Source organism: Oryctolagus cuniculus, chromosome 3, assembly GCF_964237555.1.
Source record: "Oryctolagus cuniculus chromosome 3, mOryCun1.1, whole genome shotgun sequence".
In the NCBI taxonomy this organism is placed as follows: Eukaryota; Metazoa; Chordata; class Mammalia; order Lagomorpha; family Leporidae; genus Oryctolagus; species Oryctolagus cuniculus.
In genome coordinates this window covers 46,287,742-46,314,134 of record NC_091434.1, presented here as the reverse complement: position 1 = coordinate 46,314,134, position 26,393 = coordinate 46,287,742, and positions in this window count along the sequence as shown.

The following is a 26,393-nucleotide window of genomic DNA, read 5'->3' as shown; positions in this document are numbered from 1 at the left end:
AGAACCTGATCATCCTGGCACTCTGGCAGGCAGGTGCAATTTAGAGGTGCTTGAAGGGTACAAAACTTCTAAATGTGTTTATAGCACATTATAACAAGAATAACTGAACTCTGAGTGACTTTGTTTGTCAGGAGAATTTGAACCATAATTGTTGCTATTTACTTATTTTTACTTCTTTGAAAGAGTTAGAACAGGGGTGAGAGAGAGAAAGAGAGATTTATTTTCTATTTACCGGTTCATTCCTCAAATGGTCAAAATGTCCAGGACTGAGCCAGGAAGAAACCAGAAGCGTGGAATACCATCAAGGTCTCCCATTTCAGTGGCAGGGGTTCAAGTACTTAGGCTGTCCTCTGCTGCTTACCCAGGCATATTACCAGGGAGCAGGATCAGAAGTGGAGTAGCCAGGGCTCAAACTGGTGCCACTTGGGAGGGATTCCAGTGTTGCAGGCAGCAACTTAAACCTCTATGCCACAAAATGTTTTAATTAGTGATTTCTACGTGCTATTTTAAGGAAATCCTTTGCTTTGAGTTAGTATCTCATAGTTCGATAAAAGAAATGTACCCTTTCCCCTCCTAGAACTTGGCAATAGTGGAAAAACATGTAACTCTAAATGTTAAACCTCAATATCATGTGCAATATACATGAAAAACATCTTGTACACAGACAATATCAATTAAAAAATAATAGTGCTTGCAGATTTTTACTGAATATATTTTTTGTTTGTTCAGATAAAATTCCCTTAAAGACAATATAGATGGGCCAGCTCCACAACTCACTTGGCTAATCCTCCGTCTGCGGCACCGGCACCCCAGGTTCTAGTCCCGGTTGGGGTGCTGGATTCTGTCCCGGTTGCTCCTCTTCCAGGCCAGCTCTCTGCTGTGGCTCGGGAAGGCAGTGGAGGATGGCCCAAGTGCTTGGGCCCTGCACCTGCATGGGACACCAGGAGGAAATACCTGGCTCCTGGCTTTGGATTGGCTTACCCTCAGTGGTGGCGGCCATTTGGGGGTTGAACCAACCAAAGGAAGACCTTTATTTCTGTCTCTCTCTCTCACTGTCTAACTCTGCCTGTCAAAAAAAATAAAAAGACAATATAGATGGGGCCAGTGCTGTGCTGTAACAGGTAAAACTGCCACCTGCAGTGCTGGTATCCCATATGGGCACCAGATTGAGTCCTGGCTGCTCCACTTCCGTTACAGCTTTCAGCTATGGTCTGGGGGAACAGAAGATGGCCCTGGTTCTTGGGCCTCTGTACCCACATGGGAGTTCTGAAAGAAGCTCCTGGCTCCTGGCTCCTGGCTCCTGGCTCCTAGCTCCTGGCTTCAGATTGGTTCAACTCCAGCCATCACAGCCAATTGGGGAATGAACCAGTGGATGGAAGACCTCTCTCTCTCTCCTCTCTGCCTCTCCTCTCTTTGTGTGGCTCTATCAAATAAATAAATAAATATTTAAAAAGATAATATATTATAGAAATACAGCATTATTTAAACTTGTGTTGGATAAAATATAGAAGCACTGAAAATTAAAGAAAAATGTGCACATTGGCAAAGCCTATCAAGGAATTTTCCAGGAAGAACAAAAGTACATTACAATCACCCTCAGATACTACAGTCTTATTTGTTAGACTGTATCTCTTAAAAATGCAAAAATGTAGTCCAATGTAATTCAATTTACAGTCCCCAACACAAATAGATAGTACATTGTTTTTTCTTGTAACTAATCTTCTGGTTAAACTTTACTTCCCTGGACTAATCTTTTTGACAGAGAGTAAGTGAAATTGACTTTATAATTCCAGTCAACTGGTAGCAATATATAAGACAAATAAGAAATTTATGTTCTGGTTTATATTCAAATTTCTATGAGATTTTCAAATGTAACTTTTTTTTTTTTTTTTTTTTTTTGACAGGCAGAGTGGACAGTGAGAGAGAGAGACAGAGAGAGGGGTCTTCCTTTTGCCGTTGGTTCACTCTCCAATGGCCGCTGCAGCTGATGTGCTGCAGCCGGCGTATCGCGCTGATCTGAAGCCAGGAGCCAGGTGCTTCTCCTGCTCTCCCACAGTGTGCAGGGCCCAAGCACTTGGGCCATCCTCCACTGCACTCCCGGGCCACAGCAGAGACCTGGCCTGGAAGAGGGGCAACCGGGACAGAATCCGGCGCCCCGACTGGGACTAGAACCCAGTGTGCCGGCGCCTATTGAGCCACGGCGACTGCCAAATGTAACTCTTTTTCGTAGAATAACAAACTATTGTTTCTCACTGACGAATGCAGTTTGACTCAGTACCAGATACTAGAAATTGTGACACTTAAACAATCTGTGATACATGCTATCTGCCATCTAACTGTTGGATTGCTTACTGTGTTTAAAAATTAATTCATTCTATCACATTCATTTTCATTACTTTGTGAACAAAAACATAAGCATCAATTTGGAAATTCTGATATAGGGTTATTTTATAAAAAGAAAATTATAAAAAAGGCATAAAGGAAGATAAATAGATGAAAAATGCAGCAACATATGTTTTTCTAAGTTATTTTCTTTTTATTTTATAGGAAAATTAAACATTTATTTTCATTACAATAGTGACATAATAATTCATGTAACTATATTTCAGAGCAAGCATATATAAAAACAATGCAAGGTAACAATAACTCTTATTTTCAGAGATAACTAGTATAATATGTGTTTCTGTGTCCCGAACACAATATTGACTAATATGGGTTCATTTTATTCCAAAAACAAGAGAAACTAATGAACTACATAACTCCTTCATTCCTTTTACTTATAATATATCCACTTTTGTAATCTCCTATATATGTTATATATATTATATAATTGTAAAGCTGTATATATATTATATATGTTATATATATTATATATATAATTGTGTAGCTGTATATAGCTGTATATATATGAAAGCTATCTGTGAGAATATTGTAAAATCTTTTTACAATTTAGCAAACTCAAATCATCAATATTAAGTTGTTATGAAATTATTGGTGGATAGATTTATGACAGACTGATAATTGCTGAATTTGAAAAGCATCCCAGACATTTTTTTTGAGAGTAGCTTTAGGACACTTTGTAAATTTTAGTGATAGAATTTTTAGACCACACCTCCAAGTGTCACTCATGAAAATAGAGAGAGAGAGTTTAGACTCTGATCAGTGTTTAATCTGTGTTGGTGAATAGATTTTTTTTTTTTTTTGCTTAAAATGAAACTGTTAAGGTAGGAATGTCAAATGTTTACTCAATTAGCCTACTGATTACTGATCCAGATCATGTCAGACAAGAGAGCTTTTAGTGTTGCCAAATTGTCCTCCAGAAAGTTTCAACAGATGTACACTCCCTGGAGCAGTACATGAAAGTGGCTGTTTTCTGTGTCACTGCTACCTCTCAATGTTGACATACTGCATATTTCTAAACCATTTAAATAAAGGATATCTGCGTGTGTTACTATGCATTTATTAATTTATGATAAAAATTTGCATTAAAATATATTTGTACTAATCAATCATATTTCCTTTTCACTATCCATTCCTTCTATGTTTTTATAATGATTTTGACTTCCTAAGATTTATAATATTTATAAATTCACTTTATAGTAAACCTTTATAATAAAACTATTTTATGAATGAATATTTTATTTTAGAATTAGACTTTAAAATTTTTTATTTTTTTTTATGTATTTGGGAATAAGAAAGAAAGACCTACAGAGAGTGACTATCTGCTGATTCACTTCCAAATGCAAATGATTGAGCTGGAGCTGGGCTAGAGCTAGAGCCAGGGACCAAGATACAATCTATGACTCCCATAGATTGGTCAGGAACCCAAGTTACTTAAGAATCAGTATTGCCTCCCAGTGACTTCATAGGCTGCAAACCGGAGCTCAAGAGGTAACAAGGCACTCCAACATAGGAAATGCATGCCCTAACTCCTAGGCTAAATGCCCAATCCCTATATTGTTTTGGAATAAAGTATTGTCATATTATGTAGTTAAATGCATCTCTATTTCCTGGTTCAGTATCTTTCTTTGCAAGGTCTTTGCTACTGCTACAAGCTTATGTAAATATTCATATTTAATTCTGGTTGTCCTTTCATGTGTATATATATTTAAAATTTCTATAATTTTTAAATATTTATTTGTTTACTTCAAAGACTGAATTATGGGGGGTGCAGAGAGAGAGAGAGAGAGTGAATTATCTTCCATTCACTGGCTCAGTCTCCAAATGTCTACAAAAACAGGGGCTTGGCCAGGCTGATTCCAGCAGCCTAGAATTTAATATGGGTCTCCCATGTGGGTAGGAAGGGGCAAATACCTCAACCATATTGCACTGCTTTCCCAAGGCGCATTATCAGAGAGCTGTTTTGGATGTCAAATAGCTGAGACTGGAACCAGCACTCATCAAACATTGGCATTGCAGGGCAGCTTTTTAATCTGCTGTGCCACAATGTGAAGCCAACGGTGCAATAATTTATTTTATCAAAGTTAATTTTTAATTTTGGTAGGTATGATTTTGAACTTCCATCTTTCTCTTGTAGTAACCCTATGAACAATCAATGTGTCCACAGGTAATTAATCACTCACGCACACACACACACACACAAACACACAAACTCACACACCCTTACACACAACCAGTTTCTGTGTTTTTGCATTGTTCTTCTACATATATTCTTTCCAGGTTATTGACTAAAACACCATAGAATAGGTGGTTTTTTCATTGCTTTTTAAATTTCAAACATTTCTTGCTATATTCTCTCAGTTATTATTCAGACGCTCTGTCAACTTTGTCAAAGTAAGTTTAAGTAAAACTGACAACTTTATGGTAGGAACCAACCTTCCAACAAGATTATCCTGCGTTGGGTGTCTTCTCCACTCTTTCAGAGCTCACTTAAGCCTTTGAAATAACAGTGTACCTCATACCTGCCTCACTTATTTTACTGAGATTAGAATCATCCTTGGCTTTATAAGTGGCTCTTCCTCAGGAAATATTTAAAAATATATTTATTTTTATAAGTTTCTCTAAAATTTCAATATCTGCATTCATTTGGATTCTTCAGGTATATAATTACATCATTTGCAATTAACCACAGTATCTTTTTTCTTTTTTCTTTTTAAATATTTATTTGAAAGTCAGAGTTACATACAGAGAGAAGGAGAGGCACCGAGAGAGAGATGTCTTCCATCCATTGGTTCACTCCCAGTTGACCCCAAAGGCCAGAGCTGCGCTGATCCGAAGCCAGGAGCCACAAGCTTCTTCCAGATCTCCCATGCAAGTGCAGGGGCCGAAGGACTTGGGCCATTTTTCTACTGCTTTACCTAGCCATAGCAGAGAGCTGGAGGAGAAATGGAACAGCCAGGACTTGAAGCGGTGCCCTTCTGGGATGCCGACACTGCAGGCAGCGGCCTTACCCGCTATGCCACAGCAATGGCCCCAGGTATTTATTTTCTTTCCATTATTTATTACTCACATGTTCGTATTGACAATTTGTACAAAGCCTCAAGAGAACAAAAAGTACTTAAAGGAAAATAGGAGCTGTTCTTGACACCCTGAGGAAGTTAGAATTATTTGTCATCTTCTCCTAACACTAGATTTTAGTTTCTTCAGATACAAAATTCTTCTGAAATTAGTGCATATTTTATAATTTTTGGGAGATTGTCAACTTACATTTTATAATATACATCCCTCAAATATTGTGTGAAAATTTCTCAACTTCTTTAAATATTTCAATTCAATTTATTGTGCCCCCATTCACTTACAGGTAATTGAGATATCCTTTTTCTTTGAGGTCCTGCTTTTTCTTTCATTTTGCAACTTCATTCTGATCTTGCATTTTTATGTTCTATTTCAGTATCTCTCTATCTTCTCCTGACCACAGTTGCTGTTTCAGTCATCATTTTATTTGGACTCCAATATGTCATGTATCCTCTTTGGATGCTTAAAGTTTTTCTTATCTTATTGGATTTTTAACCACTTTATCATGATGTACCATAGTATACTTTTCACTTGTTGACCTTACTTGGGAGTTGCTGATATTTTTTACAAATTGTATGGTGATGTTTCTAATACTGTTTGAAATTTTTTGTATTACTTTTGTATATATTTTTTTCCGTCAAATTCTTCCTTGTGTTTTCCTCATACTGGGACTCTTATTATTCTTATTAGATGATAGAATTATATGTTTCCAGGCAGGTGGTCTTAGAATTAAAATAATTTGACCCTTGACTTTGAGATTCTTTGAAACGCAATATATGTTTTCTGTTATGAATCTGATCTTTTATGAGCATATATTTTTAAATAGCATCAGGTATAATAGATGAAATTTATTTTTTGACCTGTTAAACTAAGTAATGTCCTTTATCTCATAAGTTTTCTGTATGAAAACTTTCCTCTTTTTCACTTTCTTGTTTGATTTTATTCATAAAACATGTAAAAATATTTTTGGTTTACCCTTCACCTATTATATTCTTATATAAATGATTTTTTTGCAATCCCATAATGTTATAATTTTCTGCATTTGAAACTTACAAATCATAAATGATATAATTTCTCCTCCATATTTCCTGAATTTCTCAAGGATGATCTTTAACCTTGTGTTCATTCACTGATAAATAATTTTCTGTGTCAGCATGGTTTTCCCCTCATCTTTCTTTACTACTTAAAATATCCTTTGTTTATGAACATATCTATAAAAATAAGTTGAATAAATCATTTCCTGTGTGGAAAAATGAACGTTTTTACTTTTGTGCTTTAAATCTTAACTAATTTTACCTTGTGAAAAATAAACTCCTCAAATGAAAATTTCAATTGAATATCGTTTCAAGAAAGAACATTCAAACATACAGGCAATATACACAGTAAAGCACATGGAACAGTGGAAATACTATTAAATACTATTAGCTTCCCATTAACCAAGGAGAGCAAAATTGATACAGAATGGAGTCATTAAATATCACAGAATGTTAACAATGGGATGAGGTTTTCCAGGGAGAATTTTAAGCCTAAAGAAGAATAAAAAGTAAGACATACATGTGGAGATGGTAGGGTGGATAGAAGTAGTTAACATTGATACACCAATGGAACAAGAAGAGGCAATGAAGAACACTGAAAAAATTATGAAAAGTATAGAAAATGATAGTGGCCAAACACAAGGAAGAAATGCAGAAGTGAGGGTGTGTTTTTCAGAAAAACTTAACACAGCATGGAATTTTCTCTATTTTTTTATTTCAGATAAATGCCATGTAAAAATCTTAGAAACATTATTGTTGGAAATACACTGCAAAAATCAACATGATGTTGAATTTATTCTAAGAAAATTCTTGATTGCATGTCTTTTAACTCTCTGCCAACTGATTCTTAGTTCATTAGCCAAATTATCCCTGCTGCTAAAACAGGAGTCACAAAAAACACAATACTTCCAAAATCACTTGTGAATACAGACTTAATTTCTATGAGTAAATTAACCTCTAAAACATTTAAAAACAGAAAATGTTGGAGAAAATGTTACCATTACTAACAGCTATCATCCAAACTCCATATGTTTTTATAGAATGTATTTTTCGCGATGTATTAAATATGTATTCTAAATTTTCCAACAAAAAAACTAACTAGCCCAGCTGGCTTTACAAATATACTGTTTTTTCCGAGGTTAGGGAATTCTACAATTTTTTAAAAGTAAAAGAAAATAAACTAAATATTTTTTGTGCCAAAACCCAGGACCAAACCACTAACCAAATAATTTTATATACATTTATTAACTTGGTCCTAAGTTTAATTCAACCAAGAAAGATCTGAAAATGTAAGTTACTTAGAGGATTTTTAGGCTGAGACAACTACTACATATGATGCTATAGTGGTAGATACATGTTGTTATACATATGCTAAAATTAATAATACATATAACTCAAAGACTGAAATGGAAAATAAACAATGCACCCTGGTCATAATGATGTACAGATGCAGGTTCATCAGTTGTAACAAATGTACCACCCCTGGTGGAGTATGTGCATGATGTGGAGATAATGCATTTGAGAGAAGCAGGAGGTACATGGGAAATCACTGTGACTTTCACTGAATTTTGCTGTAATCCTAAACTGCTCAAAAAATAACTCAACTAAAAAGTTGCAGGAGGACAAAAAAAGAGAAAATTAGAGAAAACATGAAAAGGTATCTTAAGTCCAACATGTCCACACTAGATTTTGTTTCTCACAAACCCTTACAAATTATAATTGCTAAAAAAGTATTTTATATTTGGAATCTTTAGATTCTTATGTTACTGTTAAGAGGTTCATACTTAAAATGACATTAGAAAGTATCATTCAAGCCCAAGATCTTGACAGACACTGTATTAATTAGTATATTCAAATGTCACATTACTAGAGAATAAGCTATACTTTTGGTAAGTTCTTTTCAGAAACACAAGAAATCTCCGTACCAGAGTTAGGCTCTTTCGCTTTAAACATTAGTATTTTTCTGAAACTGTAATAAACGGATAGAAGATCTCTCACTCTTTCTCCCCCGACCCTGTGTGTGTGTGTGTGTGTGTGTGTGTCTCCCTTTCTCTGTGACTTTGCTTTTCAAATAAATACATAAATAAATAAATATTTTTCATGGGGGCTACATTGCTCTTTATAATGACCACATCCAGTATAGGAACACCAGTTCAAGTCCTGACACCTTTGCTTCAAATCTAGCTTATGATACTGCACCCTAGAAAGACAGTAGATGATTTAAGTGCTTGAACCCCTACCACCTTCAAATGAGACTCAGATTGAGTTTCTAGGTCCTAGCCAGACACTGGTTGTTGTGGAAGTGTGGTAAATCAACCAGTAGATGCAAGACTCTCCCCCATCTCCCCCCGCCTTCTCTGTCCCTCTGCCTTTCAAATAGATGAAATGAATAAATGTATTTTTTAAAGATTTATTTGAAAGGCAGAGTTACAGAGAGGCAGAGGCAAACAGAGAGAGAGGTCTTCCATCTGCTGGTTCACTCCCCAGTTGGCCACAATGGCCAGAGCTGATAGAAAGCCAGGAGCAGTATCTTCTTCCAGGTCTCCTATGTGGATAAAGTGGCCCAGAGACTTGGGCCATCTTCTACTGCTTTCCCAGGCCATAGCAGAGAGCTGGAGAGGAAGAGGAGAAGCTGGGACTGGAACCTATGCCCCTATGGGATGCCAGCATTGCAGGAGGCATCTTTAGCCACTGTGGCACAGCGCTGGCTCCATATAAATGTATTTTTAAAATTTGCTAATAATCGATGTATGCTTAAGTAAAATAAAAACTTCCACAGTGTTATCACAGATACATTTCATCTAAATAGTTTTGTAGACAACAATGTTTATAAAATGTCATAATATAGGGAAATCTGTACTAACTAGGATTATGTGAGATAATTAAATATTATACGGGAATACAGTAAAAGTTTGGATATTGTAAATTGAGTTCTTATATAAGATAGGGGAAGGAAGATAAAGCTATATATATAGTGGCTTCTGGAAAAGAAATTCAAGGGAAAACAGCCTTGAAAACTTGAATGAACCATTTTGTTGCCCTGATTCAAATGCCAGAAATGATCATGACTTTGCTTGTCAATTTTAGGTCACCTGGAAAGGCTATAACTATAAAGACATAAGTTCCTGCAGCAAAACTTGTGCTGACTATTTGAGAAATACTCCTGACCTGACTATGGTGCCTTTGCCTGGTGCCCAAAAGAAGTACCAGAGTCCACAGACTTTCCAGCCTCTCTAAAGAAGATGGTGTCCTGCGAAGAGTTGTTAAGAAAGTCATTTATTCCACCGCGGCTCACTAAGCGTGGTGCGCCGGCTCCTGCCATCGGATCAGCACAATGCGCCGGCCACAGCGTGCCGGCTGCGACAGCCATTGGAGGGTGAACCAACGGCAAAAGGAAGACCTTTCTCTCTCTCTCTCTCTCTCTCACTGTCCTCTCTGCCTGTCCAAAAAAAAAAAAAAAAAAAAAAAAAAAAGAAACTCATTTATTGGGGCTGGCACTGTGGTGCAGGGGTTAACGCACTGGCCTGAAGCACCGGCATCCCATATGAGCGCTGGTTCGAGACCCGGCTACTCTACTACTTCCAATCCAGCTCTCTGCTGTGGCCTGGGAAAACAGTAGAAGATGGCCCAAGTTCTTGGGCCCCTACACCCACGTGGGAGACCTGGAAGAAGCTCCTGGCTCCTGGCTTCAGATTGGCTAGCCATGGTGGCCAATTGTGGAGTGAACCATCGGATGGAAGACCTCTCTCTCTCTCCCTCTCTCTGCTTCTCTCTCTGTGTAACTCTGACTTTCAAATAAACAAATCAATTTCTCTAAAAAAAAAAAAAAAAAAAAAGTCATTAATAAAAGAAGTTAGGAAACCTGGGTTGGAAGCAGGCATCGTGGTACAGCTAATTAAGCCACCATTGTGAGTGCTTTGTTGGAGTACTGGCTACTCTGTGCTTCTGATCTAGCTTCCTAGTAAAGTTCCTGTTAGGCAATGGGTGATGTTCCAAGTACCTAAGCTCCTGTCATCCATGTGGAAGACCTAAAGGGAGATCCTGGCCCCTGGCATTTTCTGGTTTGGACTTGGTTGTTAACAGAAATTTGGAGAGTGAATCAGTGGATTCAAGATCTCTTTCTTTCTCTCTCTCTCTCTCCTTTTCTCCCCAGTGTGTATGTGTGTGTGTGTGTGTGTGTTGTCTGTCATCTTGACTTTCAAATAATAAGTAAATTTTGAATAAAAAAGGAAAACTAGGACCAAAACACTCCTGATTCATTTTCTTGTTACATGCTTTGCAACAAGAGTGCTAGATATAAATCTGAAAAAAACAGTACACTGAGAAAAAGCCCAATACAAAATCAGCTCACAATGGATCAAGTATCTAAACCTAAGACCTGACACCAACATATTAACGGAGGAAAACACAGAGAAACACTACAAGACAGTTGCATAGGAAAAACTTTCTGGATAAGACCCCAGAAGCACAGGAAATAAAAGCAAAAAAAAAAAAAAGGGACAAATGAGATTTAAAAATTTTGTGTTGGGGCCAGTTTGTGGTGTAGAATGTTAAGCCTCCACCCATGATGCCTGCATCCAATGGCTGCTGGTTGGAGAACCAGCTACTCCACTTCTGATCCAGATACCTGCTAATGTGCCTGGGAAAGCAGCAGAAAATGGCTCAATCCTTGGGGTCCTGCACCCGTGTAGAAGACACAGAAGAAGCTTTGGGCTCCATGTTGCTGCCTGGGCCATCCCTGGCCATTGTGGCCAGTGGGGAGTGAACCAGTTGATGGAAGATACCACTCACTCTCTCTCTTCTCCTCTCTTTGTAATTTTGCCTTTCAAATAAATTTTAAAAAATCTTAAAAAATTTGTGTCAAAAACCAAAGCATCTGATAAATCATATTTTATTTTCTGTGAGAAACTTAAATATAATTTCCTAGTGTTCAGAAATTAATTAATTCTGAGTTATATTTTTGGATTCATAGTTCACATTATTCCAATTCAACAAAATTTAATTCAATTAGATTATTCCCTCCAATTTATTTAAAAGAATGCCAAAATATTATAATATACATAAAGACTGCATTAAAACAGATAGTTCAATGTGAAAATAAAATATGAGACTTTTCTCACACAGTGTTAACATTTTAAGAATTCTACATGTCTAGATTATTTTTTCTCTAATTATTTGTTATGTGTGAATATAAAAGTTACCATATTTTTAGTGGAATGAAACACATTTTTATTTTTCATTGATTAATATAGTTGGTATAGATCTCTTTATTTGATCTGAAGGCTTATCATCAATTGATGCTTCCCCAGTTTTGAATATTAATCTCATGTCTGTTGAATGATTTGTTTGTTTGTTTTAAAGATTTATTTATTTATTTTAAAGGCAGAGCTACAGAGAGGCAGAAGAAGAGAGAGAGAGAGAGAGAGAGAGAGAGAGATTGCTTTTTCACTCTCCAAATGGCTGCAATGTCTGGAGCTGGGCATATCTGAAGTCAGGAGCCTGGAGCTTAGCTTCTGAGTTTCCATGTGAGTGCAGAGGCCCAAGGACTTGGGCCATCTTCTACTGCTTTCTCAGGCCATAGCAGAGAGCTGGGTCAAATGTGGAGCAGCTGGGACTTGAACCATTGCCCGTATGGCATGTTGGCATTACAGGCAGCGGCTTAGCCTACTATGCCACAGCGCTGGCCCTTCAATGATTGTTTTTGAACTGAAGATTTGGGAGAATGCTGCTGATCTCCACATATGTGTGTGTGTGTATGTGTGTGTGTGTGTTCTTCTCTCAAATAGTCTGCTTTGATAATTAATTCTAAGTGTAGTTTCAACTTCATATTCCCTGCTCCATCTCCTCAACTCGGAGACTCTGTTGTATTTTAACTGGAAGTCCAGTCAGTTCACTATAACCTAATTATTCTCTTCAGGTTGTGATCTTTCACAGTGTTAGGACTTATCTCACTTCTTTTCTTTTCCCAGTAATAATTATCCTATGCTGACTGATGTCTAACGTCTGAACACATTTTCTTGGTTGTTTATAAAGGGTCGTTAACTCAAAACCTTGTTTTTCCATATGGACTGGAAAAAGAAATTTTAGTTTCTTTGTTTTTTAATGCTTGAAATTTCTCTGTTGGAAAAGGTAAGAAGACACATTGAGGAAAAGGATTCTTTGTTCAATAAATGATTTTGGAGAAACTGGATACCTAAATGCACAATTCCTATCTACTACCACTTACAAAAACCAACTCAAATTCAATCAGTCTTTTTTTTTTTTTTCCCTTTTTAAAATTGGGCTTTTGTTTCAATCAGTCTTGTAAGATAGAAAACAATGAAACAATGACAATATTGTAGATCTTTTATGCCATTGGTCTGAGCAATAATTTTAGACAAGATCTCAAAAGTATAGGCAATAAATGCAAAAATAGAGAAATTAGACTGAATAAAACTGAAAAAAATGCTTCACAGTAAAAAAAAAAAAAAAGTAATCAGCAGAGTGTAGATGGAACCTACAGAACAATAGCTCAATAGGCTAATCCTCCGCCGGCAGTGCTGGCACACCGGGTTCTAGTCCCAGTTGGGGCTCCAGATTCTGTCCCAGTTGCCCCTTTTCCAGGCCAGCTCTCTGCTGTGGCCCGGGAATGCAGTGGAGGATGGCCCAGGTGCTTTGGCCCTGCACCCCATGGGGGACCAGGATAAGCACCTGGTTCCTGGCTTTGGATCAGTGCCGTGCGCCGGTCGCAGCACGCTGGCCGCAGCGGCCATTGGAGGGTGAACCCACGGCAAAGGAAGACCTTTCTCTCTGTCTCTCTCTCTCACTGTCCACTCTGCCTGTCCAAAAAAAAAAAAAAAAAAGAGAAACTTAAATAAGACTACAACAAAAAATACAAATAGTGTTATCAAAATGGACAAATGACCTGAATAGATATTTCTTACAAAAAAAAATACAGATGTCCAACACTTTATGAAAAAAATTCTCAAATGCCAGCAACAGCCAGGGCTGAGCTACCACAAAACCTGAAATTAAAACTCAGCCCAGGTCTCCCACATGGATGACAAGAACCCATTACTTCCACTATCAAAAACTGCCTCCCGGGATCTGCTTTTTCAGGAAGCTGGAGTCAGGAACTTGAGCCAGATATTAAATGTAAGCACTCCAATATATGATGAGGACATCGTAATGACTCGGCTAAGCACTTGCCCAATAGTGTAAAATCTAGTAGCCACTACACAAATAAAAATGAATAAATTTAAAATTCTTAGTGATATGAACAAATGTATAATGTATTCTGAATGAATTTATTATTTGTTATTGATGTGAATATTGCCTTTGGACAAAATTTCACTGTTCTTTTTGGGAATTAACTTACTTTAAATTTAAAAACATTAGAAAAGTAAAATAAAAGAATAACTAAGCATACATATGTTGACAATTTTAACTATATTTGCTTATTCATTTGGGGTTCTTCCCATAAGTTTTAGGTTCCCAAAATTATTTTAATATGACAAATCCTAACATGAAAGAGAATAGAAAAAATAATATAAATACCATAGAAATTATCAAAACATTAACAGGCTTTCAAATGCATTATATTAAGAATATGTATAAGAAGTTTTTATATTGTCATCATTTACATGTAATATATTTTATTTATTGAATGAATATTATGAGTATAATTGTTTCATTAAATGCATTTTCCATAAACATTTTGAAAACTCTCATAAATATTATATATGTATATACAAATGGACATCACTCATTCTATAATATTTTTATATATTGATTACCAACATATAAAAATCCAAATGTTCTTTCATTTTAAGATTTTATTTTTCTTTTCTAATTATTTTTCTTATTTTTTTTCTGGTTTTCATTGACAATAAATATGAATATGATAAAATAACTGAAAATATCTTCCAACTTAAAAAGGAAAATGATTTTGGAGAGTTTTAACAGGACATATAAATATAAATATAAATAAGAAATTCTTTCTTTTAAATGTATTAGGAGGGCCCATTGTTGTAGCATAGCAGATAAGCCTCTGCATGTGATGTCAGCATCCCATATGGACACCTATTTGAGCCACTGCTGTTTCACTTCCAATCCAGCTCCCTGTTAATGGCCCAGGACAAGCAGCAGGATATAGCTCATATGTATGAACTCCTACCACCTACATGGAAGGCCTGGATGAAACTATTGGCTGCTCGCTTTGACTGGCCCAGCTCCAGCCATTTCGGTCATCTGGAGAGTGAACCAGTGGTTGGAAGATTTCTTTATCCTACTGTTTCTCCCTCTCTGTAATACTGAATTTCAAATAAATGAGTAAATCTCTTAAAAAGATTTAAATGCAATTATTTAAATGTAATAAGAAAATTCACAATGATTACACTTTATCTTATTAATCATGTCTAATGTATTAAATTAGAGAATATTAAAATTTATGTGAAAATGAACTTTAGCTCCTTTAACAACTGTCTGAAACATGCATTTCCCTTATTTTTATGCTTTTAAAAAAATAAGATTTATCTATTTACTTGAAGGAAGAGTTACAGAGAGAGAGGAAAGAGAGGGAGAGAGAGATCTTCCATCAGCTGGTTCACCTTCAATGGCCACAGAGCCATGGCTGGGCCAGAGTGAAGCCAGAAGGCTAGAGCTTCTTCTGGGTCTCCCATGTGTGTGCAGTGCCCAATCACTCAGCAGACTGATATATCAGAAGTGAAGCATGGTGGCCAGCGCCGCGGCTCACTAGGCACTAGGCTAATCCTCCGCCTGTGGTGCCAGCACCCCGGGGTTCTAGTCCTGCTCGGGGTGCTGGATTCTGTCCCGGTTGCTCCTCTTCCAGGCCAGCTCTCTGCTCTAGTATAGTGGAGGATGGCTCAAGTGCTTGGGCCCTGTACCCGCATGGCAGACCAGGAGAAGCACCTGGCTCCTGGCTTCGGATCAGCACGGTGCACCGGCTGCAGCGCACCTACCGCAGCGGCCATTTGGGGGTGAACCAACGGAAAAGGAAGTCCTTTCTCTCTGTCTCTCTCACTGTCCACTCTGTCTGTCAAAAAAAAAAAAAAAAAAAAAAAAAAGAAGAAGAAGAAGAAGTGAAGCATGGTGGACCAGTGCCCCTGTGGGATGTTGGTGTTGCAGACCAACTTGCTCTGAAATAATGCTGGCCTCTAAGCTTTTTAAGACAGAATAATCGACATAGTAGTGCATCAGTATCATTTGCACAATTACAACAGTTATGAAGTTTATAATACATTATCCTTCTAATTATTTGTCGTACATTTCACATATGTACTAGCTTTCTTTATATTACTAATTTTTGCATTATATATATTGTAATAGTCAAATATCCACAATGATACGTCAATAAATAATTGGCATATAATGAGTTTAAAGGTCATGACTGCTGATTAAAGATAGAATTTGCAAAGGACAGAATGACAACTTAAAAAGTAGCTTTTTGTGGACGGGATGGAGGAACCTTTGGGACATCAGATTTCTCATCAATTAAAATGATTAATTTATCTATTCTTGATTATATAGTTTATGCACTACCTAGAGTCAAGGATTGACATCTGTATTGATTAATTTGATTTTTGTCTCCTTAAGCTTTAAATGTTTTTATATTGTTTAGTCTGAAGTACTAACTGAAAACAGCCGTAGGGTGAAGCTTTAAACCAAAATCAATATTGAGTTGTTGATAAATGATGCCTTGCTGACCTCCAGCACTTGAATGACTTTCCCCACCCCTTGCTTGGCAAATACATCACAAGGGTTAAGGCTATTCATTGTCAAATACTCTTGGGCTGTCTGATGTCGTGGAAAAAAATGAAGGTAGTCAAAGTAATGCTACCAGCCCATGTGCCAGGCTTGCAAGATTCCAGATTTAGGTTATGTTTATGTGACATTTATCTAATAAGCAAGGCCAAGCAGAATGATAAATGCTTTTCACTGTGTGTGTGTAGAAATGGGTTTATAAACAAGCACCTGCCATAAATCACATAAACAGTTTGTCAAAAGTAACTAGAAACTAGATGTATCTTTATAATTACTCAAGGCATCTTGTGTCTTGCTTTCAGATCCTTTGTTCTTTTTTTCCTGCTTTAAGCCCAAATTATTTCCATTCCATTTAAAACATGAGTTTATTTCCAGAGTGCCTTGAAAGTAACATGTTAACTCTTGCACTAATGTCCATAATATGTCTGGCTGTAATGGTCAGGCACCCAAAAATAAAATACCAGAGATGAATCCACCACCTTCTCTTAAGTTTTGGAAGCCTCCCTCACTAAATATGTCTTTTTTCTTAACCACTCATTTGATTTTTCTATATGACTGTAGTAAGTTAACAACTTCCAGCTTTGAAAAGAGAATTGTTCAATATAATTAAGACCTGTTCAAGATAGTTGAAATAGGTTTTATTTTGAAGTTTAAATTATGTTACACAACTAGGGATGAACAGAACAAGTGAATGTTTAATGATAGGAATGCCATTGAAAGGCTAACATTTTTCTTTTGAAAATTACATTATGTTGAAAAGCAGTAGACCAGGGCCGGCGCCGTGGCTCACTTGGTTAATCCTCTGCCTGCGGTACCGGAATCCCATATGGGCGCAGGGTTCTAGTCCTGGTTGTTCCTCTTCAAGTCCAGCTCTCTGCTGTGGCCCAGGAAGGCAGTAGAGGATGGCCCAAGTGCTTGGGCGCGTGCACCCACATCAGAGAAGAAGTACCTGGCTCCTGACTTCGGATTGGCATAGCTCCGGCTGTGGCGACCATTTGGGGGGTGAACCAATGGAAGGAAGACCTTTCTCTCTCTCTCACTGTCTAACTCTATACGTCAAAAAAAAAAAAAAAAAAAAAAAAAAAAAAGAAGAAGAAGAAGAAAAGAAAAAAAAAAAACAGTAGAGCAAATCCTGGCAGTTTTTTGATATCCAGTTTTACCAATGATCAAGAAATGGTAAGAGTATAAGAAAATACCCAATTCATAATAGACATTAACAGTATAAAGTATAAAAGGTAAGAGAAAACAACAGCTTGAGCATAAAAGCAGATCAAATTTAACTTCCTTTAAAAATATATCTGTGTTTCCTCCTATGGCTACAATACTTAATTTATGAGCAATTATTCTAATACCATCCCTTCATATTAGTTTACAAAAGAGCTGTGCAGTAATCATAGAATAGAAACTGCAGAGCTACAAAATGAATGTCTCAGCACTTGGGTCAGCCCATTTAATTTCCCTTTCAAATCCAATTGTTCACCTGCTGTGCTTATTAAATACAAGCATACTGTCTGTATTTGAATGCACTGTCTGTGTCATTTTGGCACTGTCTACTTACTGCCTTTGCCATTTCTACTGAGAACCTCCTTTGTCAGAGCATATCTTGAATTTAAATTAGGTATGCTTTTAGACTCACACGTTTCAATTATTTAAATTATCATATATCCAATTTATAATCATTATATTGCTACAAGCTAACCAGCTTATTATTTTTATAGTAGTTTAAGGGATAGCGTACATTGCCAAAGGGAACATTTTAAATTAGCCAGGTTAGTAAGTTATGGGAGTTGCTTGGGAAATTAAAAACAATTAGAGATTTTTTGGGTTTCAGCACATTTAATGTTTGGGTACTCACATAATTGTTGGCAGAATAACAGAATTAATTAATATATATGAAATAAATGTATTATATTTGTTTATAGCAGTATTTTTTAAAGTCTCTGATAGCTTTAGTTCAATTATTTAATAAAATTCTAATATTTTTGAAGTAAATTAAAATGGTCAATTGAAGTTGTTGAAAAGTAGAATAAATGGTTCATGTGGATGGATTTATCATACAGTGAACAGGGGCTCATTCTATTTTCCACTATTAAATGTGCAAAGGAATAATCTTTGCAATAATCAATGCAGTGACAATTGTGTATACCTGTGGAAAAGAATAAAGCTGGGTATCTAATTCACATCTCACACAAAAATTAGCTCCAGATGGGTCATAGATTGAAATGTAAAGCTTAAACCATACAGTTCTTAGAAGTAAAGACAGAAGTAAATCTTTGTAATATCAAAATAGAAGTGGCAAAAGAGAAGATGAATTTCTCCATCAAAAAGTTTTGTGCTAACAGTCAAGAAAATAAAAAATAAAAACATAAAATGTCAGTTAAATGTTTGTAAATCATGTATGCTATGAGGTACTTATATTATAATATGGAAGAATAATTGTTACAATTTAGTAACAGACAGAAACACAATTAAAAAGTTGGACTGTGAAGAAAGTTTAGCCTAATGGTTAAGAGACCCACATCCCGTATCAGAGTAACGGGGTTCGACATCTAGATCCTGACTCCAGTCTGGATCAGCGCAGCAGCCTGAACGGCAACTGGCACTACAATATGGGAAGACCACATGTCAACTGGAGGTTTAACAAACTGCATCAAAATGCTATTCCAAAATTCATATTTTAACTGTTTTATAATAATTTAAGCAGTGCTAAAATTCATCATATTTTATTACAAATGTACTCTTACAAGATTAAAAGACATTTTCCTACTTAAAAATCTGAAAATAAGTGACAAATAACCTTATGTGTGTGTGTGGTTTTTTTTAAGTCTTGGTATGATTTGTTAAATAAACAAAGTTACTGAAAAGCATTCAGCTGATATTTAAAAAAAATATTTTCTTCTGCCTGTTCAAAAGGTGCATCAATGAAAGAAACTCACAATCTACTCATGTGTTGTATGTCTTGGACATGCTACTAATCTGAATTATGTATTTAATTTAACAATCACTGTGATTTATTTTTAGAACATTTCAATTCACTACAGCTGTTCCAGTAATTGGATATAATAGCTGTAGTACAAATAATTTTCAAGAAGAAGTCTATGAGAGTGAAATCAATAATATTCTTGATTTGTACTTGTATTTTCACTTAATTCTGCATTATAATTAGTGCCAGAGTTTTGGAAACTTGAAGTTTTGCTGTAGTTTTATTTATTTATTTATTTATTTATTTATTTTTAAGCTTTTTATTTAGTGAGAGAAATGCATAGGAGAGTGAGGGCTCTATCTGAAAGAGAGAGAGAAATCTTATTCATACCAGGGGCCAGCCACGTGGAGGAGCATGCAGGCCAGAAGGCATGGAGAGGGTGACCTGAGGGCAATGCGTCCTGAAGGTCCAGGGCAGCAAGGGGATTCAGGGCCTCAGTGAAGAAAAAGGGCAACCAAGGGAAAACGGGCAAGAAGGTCTAGGCCACCATGTTTCAGGCCTTTAATCCACTTCCAAAGGGAAGTGGTTAATTAGTCTGATTGCTAGGTGGGCACACAAGTGTGGCCAGGTAGGGGCATGTCACACAGGGGCGTGGTGAAGGGGTCGTCTTCCAGCTCAAGAAACTAGTCAATTTTATACTATATGCCTGCCTACAACGCTCCCCCTTCAGATACTCCATTCCCTTAATTCTAAGGGATGTTAAAGGATATAGGATCATCACATCTTCTATAGTTGCTTCCTGCTTATGAGGGGCATAGTGCAGGCCCTGCCTGTCTTGGGTCTGGAGGTATCTGCCTATCTCATCTAACAAATTCTCTTTGTGAGCTAGAGTAGACTTGGTCACTGCTAGTGGCTGTGTCCCTCTATGGTCAGTTATTCCTCCTATAGTTTTAATTTGTAATGTACTTAGTGGTTTGATTTAAACTTGAACAACTCTTTAAATGTTCATGATTAGTTTACTTGCCTTTTATCCTTATCAGGCCCAAATGATATTAACTAATAATAATCATAATAAATAATCATAACTAAGTCTTACATACTCCTAACCCTGACATAGCATTCTAAATAGTTATTTTGAAGATTTATTTATTTATTTACTTATATTTTATTTATTTGAGAGGTAGAGTTACAGACAGAGAGAGGGGGAGACAGAAAGAAATGTCTTTCATTGTTGGTTCCCTACCCAATTGGCTGCAACAGCCAGAGCTGGGTGATCCGAAGCCAAGAGCCAGGAGATTCTTGCAGGTCTCCAACGTCTCCCACAGGGGTGCATGGGTCCATGGACTTGGGCCATCTTCTACTGGTTTCCCAGGCCATAGCAGAGATTGGATCTGAAGTACAGCAGCTGGGACTTGAACCAGCACCTGAATTGGGATTCTGGCACTACAGACATAGGTTTTATCTGATATGCCACAGTTCTAAGTGGTTATACATCATTTAATCCTCACAACAACATCACATCTTTAACCATCTCCAATTTAAAAATAGATAATGTAAGGCAAAATAAAGCTAATTAACACCTTTGCCACGTAGCCACTCAATGTCAACAATGAGATTCTAATTTAGATTCCTAATCCAATATACAACCATACTTTTTTTCTGTAATCTCTTCAATATTAAGACCTATAGACATTGGTCTTCTACAAACAGTGTTAACGTTCTACCACACTTATATTTCTTGTCAGGAAGAGCAACCACTTAGACTTCTCCTTCAATCTCAAAGGTAGAAAGTAGTTATAGATTTTTAGTTGTGTCCTTCTCCGTCAAAGACATTCTGTGTTCTGTGGAAGACAGCTCCACAAGGGTCTGGTTGCTGGGAAGTCATAGATCAAGATATCACCAGACCCAGTATGTTATGATGACCTGCTTTCTGGTTCAGAGGTATCATTCTCCTTAATGTATTCACAGGTGATACAGCAAGTAAGCTATCAGAACTCTTCTTAGGACAAGAATCCCATTTGTGAGGGCTTCATCCTCATAATCTTATCAGAATTCTAATTACCTTCCAAAGATGCCACCTTCTTCAGCTTCAACATATAAATTCAGTTGAGAACACATGTCTTCTGTCTATAACACCTTCCATTTGCTGTCTCTAATGGCTCCAGATCTAACCTGTTGACAGACATCTGCTCCCCACACTTCCAAACTTCATCATCTGGACTATCTGTGCAGGACTAGGGAATACAGCAAAAAATGGCTCCATTGAAATGACACAACCCAAAAATATGTCTTTGGCTCTTTCTAGTCACCAAAAAAGTCAAACAGATGCATTTGTGATGGTGACTGAAGGGTACTGTACATTCTGACATAGGCAACAGAAAATATCAGGGCAGAAAGAGGGAAAACAATTCATTGCTCTGCAGGCCTCTGGGTGGCAGTAAGTTATTAAGACATGTATTTTCATCTATCATGCAGTATGGGACCAAGAGGCCCTGAAATCAAGTGAAGCATGGTATCCCACGTGGTGCTGAGAGTGTATTTCCAGCAGACACTTTTAAGATCAGTGTTCATTTCAGGTATTAATTCACTTTTCAATAGCCCACTCTTCAGTGAATTCACCTAAATCTTGACTACATTCCATCCCCTTCTTTATCTGTCCATACAAATATCACCTTCTCTTCCTTGGCATTAATAAGAAGACATTGACTACCTGCTAGAACAAATCCAAAAAAAATTGCAACCAAATAAGAGTAACAACTTTTCTTCTTCTAGGCAAAAGCTGAATGAGGTAGAGGGTACAGACATAATTCTTTCTTGAGGTATGAAAAATTAAGTCAAAATATTGCAAAACAATTTAATAATTTGCACATTTATGTAGATATATTGTATTATGGAAGTAATAAGATAGTTGCAAATATCAAAAAATATGTTTTACTCACACAGATTTTGCTAACAATTATGTAAGCTAGCATATGGCAAGATGGATACATTTATATGTAGTTTGTGAAAAATGCAGAAAATTAAACCATTTATGAAAGAATTGTCAGTGCACAACAAATTTAAACAGACAAATCCAAGACTATATCTTATAATCAACATATGTTTCTACATGTGTGTATTTGTATATTCATATTTATATTTATAATCACATTATTGTCATTGAATTATTTATATATTGATAAAATAATATAAAGCCATTAGTAGATGAATGATTTTAAGTATCACACTATGGAAAATTAAGCTTGTAGCAAAATAATGATAAGAAACTTGTGTGTGAATTGATATACAAAGATTATAAGAAAAAATGGAAATGTGTCAAAAGCAATTAAAAATAAATGTATGGGTGGGGATTGTGACCCAGCTGTTTAAGCTGCTGTTTCTGATGTCCACTTCCCATATCAGAGTGCCAAATCCAATCTCAGCTTCTCTGCTACTGATCCAGCTCCTGTTAACGGATCTGGAAAGCAACTGATAAGGGGTCAAGTGCTTGGAGCTCTGTCACCCATGACCAGGATGGACTTCCAGGTTCCTAGGTTCAGCCCAGGCTATTGCAGATATTTGGGGGCATGAACTAGTGGATAGAAGATTCCTCTGTCTCTCTATCTCTGTCATTCTGCCTCTAAAGTTAATGAAAATTTTATTTTTTTGACAGGCAGAGTTAGTGAGAGAGAGAGACAGAGAGAAAGGTCTTCCTTCCATTCCCCCAAATGGCCGCTACAGCCAGCATGCTGGCCAATCCTAAGCCAGGAGCCAGGTGCTTCCTCCTGGTCTCCCATGTGGGTGCAGGGCCCAAGCACTTGGGCCATCCTCCGCTGCCTTCCAGGGCCACAGCAGAGAGCTGGACTGGAAGAGAAGCAATCGGGACAGAACCGGTGCCCCAACCAGGACTAGAACCCAGCAAGCGGAGGATTAGCCTAGTGAGCCGCGGCGCTGACCTTAAAGTGAATGAAAATTTTAAAAAACAATAAAAATTAGAATACATTTATAACTTAATTTTTGGTTAAACCTTTCGATGACAAAAATCACAGCATATTATTTTGTGTATATTGGCAAACTGAATCAAAAGTTTATATCAGGGCAAAACCCCTAGAATAGTCAACACAATAGAAGAAGAAGAAATAGGTAGAGGACTGATAATACCCAACTTCAAGAGATTGTAATGCCATAATAATTAAGATAATTTGATCCTGATGAAAGAATAGACATAGATGAGCAGAGCCGAATAGACCATAGTAATAGGTCAATATGGTTGTAGTCAACTGATATTTCACAAAAGAAAAATGATAATTTTTTGAGAAAACATGTATTTTAACAAATGGTGCCAGGATGACTTGATATCTACATTCAAAAGAATAAACATAGACATGGAATTTATAACTACAACAAAAATAACTAAAAATGATCACAGCTATACAAATAAAATATAAAAATATAAAATTTCTAGAAATAGCACCAGAGAAAATCTAGGTGACACTGGATTTGATGGTGACTTTTTAAATAGGACATGAAAAGCATGACCCATGAAAGAAAGAACTTCATTAAAATTTAAAATTTCTGCTCCATGCCAGACACTATTTATAGAATAAAAAAAGCCACAGATTGAGAGAAAATACTTAAAAGCACATACCTGATAAAGCATTATTATACAAAATATACAACTATCTTGGAAAAATAATAAGAATACAATTAAAAACAGTCTGCTTACAACATGCAACAAAGACTTAACAGATGCCTCATTAAATAAGATATACACATGGAAATAAGCATATGAAAAGTCTGTATATAGTAAGTAGTCAGGGAAATGCAAATTAAAGTTAAATACTGTTACACATCTATGAACATATCACAATATTTTTAGCTTAAAGATTCTATCATCTTCATTTTATTAAATGTTAGATCATCTTTTCTTTTTTTTTTACTTTCAACATTTTGTATAGCTCTAATTAAAATACAGCTCTTATAAATTGTGTTTTCTTAGCAATTTAATTTTAAAAAGGAGTTTTTAGTCTATGGCAAGGAAGAGAAGTAATCATGAAATAATTAGATATAAATATAATGCAATAACATCTGAAAGCCGAAGTATAGCGACACCTCCATTATTGCTACTATGTTTTCTCTTTTAACCTGCTCTGACTTTAGCCCTAGCCCCATATCTGCACTATCTTCACCACTGTAGGTGCACAGGCGCCTATGGAGAAACTCTTCCCTCCTCAGCACAGAGGGATCAGAGAAAGGGGAAGGGGAAAAATTCCTCGTGACTGATTGCTTGACTGATTTTCTCTCTCCTTTCTCTCATTGTTTGAACCTGAAGGTACTTCAGTCATGCAGAAAAGTGTGACAGTGCCACATGTCACAACTTAACCCTCCAAGAGAAATCACTCTTTTTGACTACAGCAACATGGGGAAGCTACTTCTTACCTGCGGAGAAAGTGGAGGAAATTTCTGGGAGAGGAAGCAAGAGAAGGAGCTCTGTGTGCTTGCCTAGGAATGGACACACTTGAAGGGCTCATCCCCAAGCTGCGTGTGTGCAGAAGCAATCTAAGTATAAAAAGGCTTTGGGAACAGAATTACAACACAGCGCCCCTGAATCCCCAACTGTTTTCTGAGCGGAATGTGCAAAGTTAGATCCAAATAACGCCCAAAATGGCTTTCAAAAGACTGTCAGTATTGACATTGAAATCAGTGCCACAGGATGTCTGACAGAGTGTGCTTTAGGCACCTTACCATGTTGACTGCCAGCTTCAATGAAAATTTAAGCATTCCTTAGAGGGGCTTAACAGGACCCAGTGATTCAAAATGTATTAGTCACAATGTCTATGTCAGCATTCCAGTTCCAGGTAAGAGGGCATTAACATTTGTCATCCTACTTTTCCCACTGAAATAACCTGCAAAACCAGGCTACATGTTACATGGAACAGTTTATTTGAGGAAACTCAGAAAGAACTTGATGTGCTTACAGGGAGCATTCAAGGACAGAGATTCACTTCTGAGAGCAGAAAAGGACACTCAAAGAGGGAGACCATGGAAATCCAGTCTCCCCCCTTGCTTATTTCTTCTCTTATTTTCTCTATTATCTCACAACCCAGTGTTCTGGCAATCTCACTCAGTTCGTGGCAAAGGCCATCAACAAGAACAACAAGAATGCCCCTGTGGGGAGGAGTATCAAACTCTTACACAGAGATAATTTCCCTCTAATTGTGGCATTGTGTAGAGAGGGAAAGGAATAGGCAAAGTCACAAAATCATAACACTCTGGTTTGTTTAGAAAAGACTTGGCATAAAGCTGAGAATGAAAAAAAAAAAGGACCTCAAAAATTTGCCTTTATGTGTCTGCAAATGGTCTTGAAAGTGTGTGGTAGTAAGTGGAACTGCACATCTATGCAGTAATCACATGCCCTAGCTCCACTCCAATGTGAATATAAAGACAGAAGAGGAGGAATCTGATAATGACATCTATCTTTGTTTATGTTCTTTTGGTGGATGACTATGTACCTCCTAAGTTCTTTTTTCATGTTTTATTTTTTATAGATTTAAAGAAAATTGAAAGGCAGAGCTACAGAGAGAGAGAGAGAGAGAGAGAGAGAAAGAGAGACAGATATTCCATCTGCTGGTTCATACCCCAAGTGGCTGCAATGGCCAGTACTGGGTCAGGCAGGAGCTCAGAGCTTCTTGTGGGTCAACCACATGGCTGTAGGGTCCCAAAGACTCAGGCCATCTTCCACTGCTTTCCCAGCCCCATTAGAAGACAGCTGCATCAGAAGTGGAGCAGCTGGGTCTAGAATGGACGCCCATATGGGATGCTGGCATTGCAGGCTTTGCTGCATTGCTACAACACAATGCTGGCATTGCTATGATGTAATGTTGCCCCCCCAAACTCTTCTTTTATTATCAGTATAATTTGTCTCCATAATTATTATGGGGATGTATTCAATAACATACTTATGCTAGATTTGGTTGGTGAAGTCCCCATTAGTCAGTTCTCTTGTCCCCAATATATATTCAGTAGTATCCAAAGCAAAATAAGGACTCTCATTGTCTCATTACTATTTAACATGTCTAGTCAATAAGATTATACAATTGAAAACAATGATACAGGAATTGGAATAGGAGAATTGGAATAATCTCTATTTGTAGATTATCTATATTTTAAAATAAAATACTGAAAATGGCTCAGTAGGCTAATCCTCTGCCTTGCGGCGC